The sequence below is a fragment of the Macaca fascicularis genome, chromosome 5 (assembly GCF_037993035.2).
Source record: "Macaca fascicularis isolate 582-1 chromosome 5, T2T-MFA8v1.1".
NCBI lineage: Eukaryota > Metazoa > Chordata > Mammalia > Primates > Cercopithecidae > Macaca > Macaca fascicularis.
In genome coordinates, this window is record NC_088379.1 from 12,499,586 (window position 1) to 12,506,180 (window position 6,595).

The 6,595-nt window shown below is 42.8% G+C and overlaps 1 pseudogene; it reads left to right on the top strand.

Moving 5' to 3' along the window:
• Window positions 1-2,100: 2,100 nt before the first annotated feature.
• Window positions 2,101-4,356, top strand: LOC102145528 (heat shock protein HSP 90-beta-like; annotated as a pseudogene).
• The last annotated feature ends 2,239 nt before the right edge of the window (window positions 4,357-6,595 follow it).

Consider the following 6,595-nt stretch of genomic DNA (forward strand, 5'->3'; position numbering starts at 1 on the left):
CCAAGTCCTCTTGGCTGTGGGACAGAGCCTGTCATGCTGTCTTCCCCTGCTGGACCCGCTCAGGTGACACCCTCTGCCACTTCCTGCTCCAGGCGATGGATCCCCTGGCTCACACTCAGGCCCCTGTGCCTAACCCCAGCCTGGAGAAGACAGATTGCTGCCTCCTAAGGTAGAAGAAATATCTACTATCTGTACGGCTTTGTCTCAGTAAGCAATATCTTTCAGGCATTTCAGCGACGCATAATTTTACTTTAGTTTTAATTGTTGTATCTTTCTCTTTTCAGACACCAGCGTAACAGCCCAGCAAGAAATAGGGCGAGAAGACTAAACAAGTGCTAAGTACCATGCTACACTCACCCGTCCACTCCACACCTAAAGACCTTGAAAAATAATGAGCATTTTCATTTTCTTTTCCATTGAGGGGCACTCCTTCAGGCTGAGTGGGGGAAAAATATAAATAGAAACAAACTAAGAATCTAAGATTCCCTCCATATAGAACTGTTAAATATACATTTATATAAGAAGGAAAGAAAACAAATTAGCTGTGGTTGTATCTTGGGTAGTGGGGTTCAATTTTTCGACAAGTATTTATTGAGTGCCTTCTAGGTGCCAAGTACAATTTAAGTTATTGAGGATATGGCAGTGAACATAACAGACCAACATGTCTAACTTTATGGAATTCAGTGGGGAGAGACAAACAGTAAAATACATAGTTAAGGTATCAGATTGTTCCATATACCATGGTTGAGGCAGGAGAATACGGTCTGGAGGCAGGGAACCTAAGGCCGATTCACACTGACTTCCTAGAAATAAATTGAAAGGAAAACACCAACTTTTGATGCCTAAGTAACAAAAGGACCAGAGGCTACTCCCTTTGCAACTCCCTCCCTCCCCTTTTGCTGTGTGGCAGATGGAAAATTGAAAGTCCCTCTGATTGGTTGCTTTCCACAACCAGTCAGACTAATTGTGTGCCAAGTCTTCATTTGCATAGGCATGTAACTTTGTAACTTCAATTTAGCCTCTAATTGGCAATTAGACATTTGCATGGGTATAAGTTTGTAACTTCACTTCAGCTTCTGACTGGTTGCTTTCTACAATCAATCAGACTGATCTCGGGCCACGACTTCATTTGCATGGGGTGTACATCAAGTGGCCAATGGACAACCTCTAGAGAATATTTGGACCTCAGAAGATCCTGTAACCAGGGTCCTTGAGCTGTCGATCAGCCCACTCCTACCCTGTGGAGTTTACTTTCATTTTCAATAAATCTCTGCTTTCATTGCTTCATTCTCTCCTTGCTTTCCTGTGTGTTTTGTCCAATTCTTTGTTCAAAACATCAAGAACTTGGACAACTTATAGTCAAGACACTCACCAATAACATGGAGAGACATGAAGCTGAGATGGAAGCTGGGGCCAGATGTGAAGGTAGGGGAAAGGTGAGTACTATCGCAAACAACGTTCAGCAAGGACCCTGCTGACAAGATAGCAGTTGCACATGGGCCTGAAAAGGGGAGCATCCCGAGACCAGCGGAGATTGTAAAGTTCCTTCTTGGCCCTCTCTTCTCAAAATCCTCTAGAATCATTTCTGTTTTTCAAGTGTCACCACCTCCCACGATTTTGTTGAGCTTTGTTTTCAGGAATTTCCATTAACAAAATAGTATCCTGAGTTATTTTGTTTGTTTTTGTAGCACTCCAAATATAGAATTATGTTCTAATATTGGGTACATTCTTTCACATGAAACAGTGACTGCCTAGAAATGCTGATAGGCTCTCTGTCCCCCAAATAGCTGCCTAATCAAAAGCAATATTTATGGCAGTTTATATTTTTCCAAAGCCCTCCTCAGGCTTCTGTCTGAAACATCTAATGTTTTACATTCTGTCTCACTCATAGACACATTTACTTATGTAAAATCTTATTAGGGGTAGTCAGCATCAGTCAGAAAAATATACTCCAGGTATTTCACATAAAAAGGGAAAGAGATGCTAACAAAATCCTTAGAAGAGACGAGGAGGAAAGAACTAGAGAAAGCTCCCTCCAGCTCTCAGATTCTCCCCAGCTCTTGGAGGACTCGGAAGTTGAAAAAGTCACAGAATGGCTCTCGAGTCACTCTGGCACAGCGTTTGTGCTGCCTGTGTGTTGGACAACCAGCCCACCTTACTCTCTAATATGTGCAAGCCTTTTCTTTTCAATATGCCTGAGGAAGTGCACCATGGAGAGAAGGAAGTGGAGACTTTTGCCTTTCAGGCAGAAATTGCCCAACTCATGTCTCTCATCATCAATACCTTCTATTCCAACAAGGAGATTTTCCTTCAGGAGTTGATCTCTAATGCTTCTGATGCCTTGGACAAGATTCACTATGAGAGCCTGACAGACCCTTCCAAGTTGGACAGTGGGAAAGAGCTGAAAATTGACATCATCACCAACACTCAGGAACGTACCCTGACTTTGGTAGACACAGGCATTGGCATGACCAAAGCTGATCTCACAAATAATTTGGGAACCATTGCCAAGTCTCGTACCAAAGCATTCATGGAGGCTCTTTAGGCTGGTGCAGACATCTCCATGATTGGGCAATTTGGTGTTGGCTTTTATTCTGCTTACCTGGTAGCAGAGAAAGTGGTTGTGATCACAAAGCCCAATGATGATGGTATGCCTGGGAGTCTTCTGCTGGAGGTTCCTTCACTGTGCATGCTGACCATAGTGAACCCATTGGCAGGGGTACCAAAGTGACTCTCCACCTTAAAGAAGATCAGACAGAGCACTTAGAAGAGAGGCGGGTCAAAGAAGTAGTGAAGAAGCACTCTCAGTTGCTAGGCTGGGATACATCACCCTTTATCTGGAGAAGGAACGAGAGAAAGAAATTAGTGATTATAAGGCAGAGGAAGAGAAAGGTGAGAAAGAAGAGGAAAATAAAGATGATGAAGAAAAGCTCAAGATCAAAGATGTGGGTTCAGATGAGGAGGATGACAGTGGTAAGGGTAAGAAGAAGAAAACTAAGATCAAAGAGAAATACATTGATCAAGAAGAACTAAACAAGACCAAGCCTGTTTAGACCAGAAACCCTGAAGACATCACCCAAGAGGAGTATGGAGAATTCTACAAGAGCCTCACCAATGACTGAGAATACCACTTGGCAGTCAGGCACTTTTCTGTAGAAGGTCAGTTGGAATTCAGGGCATTGTTATTCATTCCTCACCGGGCTCCCTTTGATCTTTTTGAGAACAAGAAGAAAAAGAACAACATCAAACTCTATGTCCATCATGTGTTCATCAGGGACAGCTGTGATGAGTTGATACCAGAGTGTCTCAACTTTATCCGTGGTGTGGTTGACTCTGAGAATTTGCCCCTGAACATCTCCCAAGAAATGCTCCAGCAGAACAAAATCTTGAAAGTCATTCACAGAAACATTGTTAAGAAGTGCCTTGAGCTCTTTGCTGAGCTGGTGGAAGGCAAGGACAATTACAAGAAATTCTATGAGAAATTCTCTAAAAATCTCAAGCTTAGGATCCACAAGGATTCCACTAACCTATGCCGCCTGTCTGAGCTGCTGTGCTATCACAGCTCCTGGTCTGGAGATGAGATGACTTCTTTGTCAAGTATGTTTCTCGCATGAAGAAGATACAGAAGTCCATCTATTACATCACTGGTGAGAGCAAAGAGCAGGTTGCCAACTCAGCTTTTGTGGAGGGAGTGTGGAAGCAGGGCTTCGAGGTGGTATATATGACTGAGCCCATTGATGGCTATGTGTGCAGCAACTCAAGGAGTTTGATGGGAAGAGCCTGGACTTAGTTACCAAGGAGGGTCTGGAACTACCTGAGGATGAAGAGAAGAAGAGAATGGAAGAGAGGAAGGCAAAGTTTGAGAACCTCTGCAAGCTAATGAAAGAAATCTTAGATAAGAAGATTGAGAAGGTGACAATCTCCAGTAGGCTTGTGTCTTCACCCTGCTGCATTGTGACCAGCACCTACAGCTGGACAGCCAATATGGAGCAGATCATGAAAGCCCAGGCACTTCGGGTCAACTCCACCATGAGCTATATGATGGCCAAAAAGCACCTGGAGATCAACCCTGACCACCCCATTGTGGAGACGCTGCAGCAAAAGGCTGAGGCAGACAAGAATGACAAGGCAGTCAAGGACCTGGTGGTGCTGCTGTTAGAAACTGCCTTGCTCTCTTCTGGCTTTTCCCTTGAGGATCCCCAGACCCACTCCAACCGCATCTACTGCATGATCAAGCTAGGTCTAGGTATCAATGAAGATTAAGTGGCAGCAGAGGAACACAGTGCTGTGGTTCCTGATGAGATCGCCCCTCTTGAGGGTGACAAGGATGTGTCTCACATGGAAGAAGTAGATTAGGAATTCATAGTTGGAAAATTCACCATTGTGTAGTGTCCCCACGGATCCCATGGCAGCCCCACTTGGTTCCTCCTGCTGATGTCTATTGTTTTTTTTTTTTTCTCCTGTCCTTGTGTTGAAGGCAGGAAACAAGGGTGTCAAGTTCCCATTCCCTCCCTACTCTGACAGCAGAATTGGGTGTTATATATTCTGGGGTTTTTTGTTTATTTTGTTCATTTTGTTCTGAAATTAAAGTATGCAAAATAAAGAATATGCCATTTTTATACAAAAAGAAGTCTCAGAACAATCACTGATAGAACAACTGCCAGCAGCAAGAGACAGATCATTCAAGGTTAACACTTGCAGGCCACTGCAGAGGCTCACAAGCAAAGGCCAAAACCCATGCATCTGCCCACAACTGCCAGAGGAGCAATAATATTGATTTTGCTTCCACTCTTCTTCTTTTTTTGGACTATTTTGTAAAACTACTTTTAATTGAACATATTCATGGGGTACACAGTAATGTTTCCATATGTATAACGTACAGCAACCAAATCAGGGTCATTAGCACATTCATTGTCTCAAATCTTCCTTGCAGCTATTTGAAACTATATATTTTTGTTACTATAGTCATCCTACAGTGGTATAGAACACTAGGACTTATTCCTCCTATCTAGCTGTACATTGTATCCTTTCACAGATCTCTCCCCATCACCCTGAACCCATCTGATCTCATCTGCCCACTTTCTAACCACACCTTAGTGCCCATCATGGATTAAATCTAATCTGAAACCTTGCTGCAAGAAATTCTGGAAAATACCATTCGCAGGCTTCAGCCCCTGTGATTTAGGGAAGGGCATAGAGTCTATCCCAGATGAGTGGGAATGGTGCTGACATTGGTATTCGACTCTCCTTCACAGTCAATTGTACCATCCCAGCAATTTTCAATTGAAAATGTTGCATATAGAAAGTAAAGTTCCTTCCCTATTATCACAGTTCAGGGTAAGCCCAAAAGCCAAGTTTCCACCCATAGGTGAGAAATATAGCTTTTATCACCTAGGTATGCACAGGTCCCCTGAATGTTACAGTTGTCCTGAGGAAATAGCAGGTAGAATTCTCCCAGTTGTAGAATTCTATTCCCTGAAGGACTGGACAGCTGGTGAGCTATTGATACAACATTGCTCCCCTCAGACAAAGTGGTTGGCCAGCACTGGAACCAATACACCTGGCTTTCAGGATCTTTTCCCACTTTTCCTCTCTTCCTTGCTGCTCGATAATGCCAGCTCATCCCATTTGACCTCCAACACAGAATACCCTGGAGCTTAATTAATATCCTTCCCAATGGACCCTAATGTGCCATCAAAAAGATCCTCAATGGGGCATTAAAATAGACTCCCTAATTAAAAGCAATGGAAGCCTACTCTTTTTTCTTTGAAGGCCCCCTCTGCACAAATTATCATCTCATTTCTATTTTCCTGGTGAGAAGTTTTCTATCAGTCCTGGGAAATATTAGTCTCCACTTTAGAATGGCCTAAAATATTACTTATTTTAATTCTAAAAAGAAAGACAAAAAAAGTTGTGTGTTCACGTAATTCTGTAAAGATATTAAGCCATGGTGCATGTGCTGCTACTGAAGAATTCCCAGGCACTGAGATTGAGGCCAAGAACAAACAACTGTGGATTGGACATCTCTCTGGATTAGTACTCTCCTGAGTTCTGATTGATAAAATTCGTGACAGTCATTCAGGAACGCACATTCACAGAAGGGCAGCCGTGATCAAATCATATCATGTGCAAATTATATTTTACAGAAAACAGAATTGTCTTTATTTGTTCCAAGTAAATTGACAACTTTCCTATCAGTAGGCTATGCAGATGAAGTGAGCCCAAAGGCCAAACACATTTATATTGCAGAGGGAGTATTCAAAGCACACTGATGAAAAAATATGTTACTGTGTGAAAACCAAGTACTTTGCCTTCTTGAGTTAGGCCAGGAGAGTGTTTCATGCAATCTACTAGGAGATCTATAACATAGCCTTTGCTCCTAAGAAAACTTTTGTTGACCTTTCTGAAACAGTTCCCTTGAGAATCTGGGGAATGGTGGATCCCCAAAAAATCTGTTTGCTAGAGCTTCATCTGCTCCATGTACTTCCCAACGCCCTTCTCCTGGTGCCTTTAGAGAACTCTTCTCCAACTCTATGTGTTCTGTAAGAATGTCAATATCAATGTTTAGGGGCAGGGTGCAAAGATGACTCAGGCT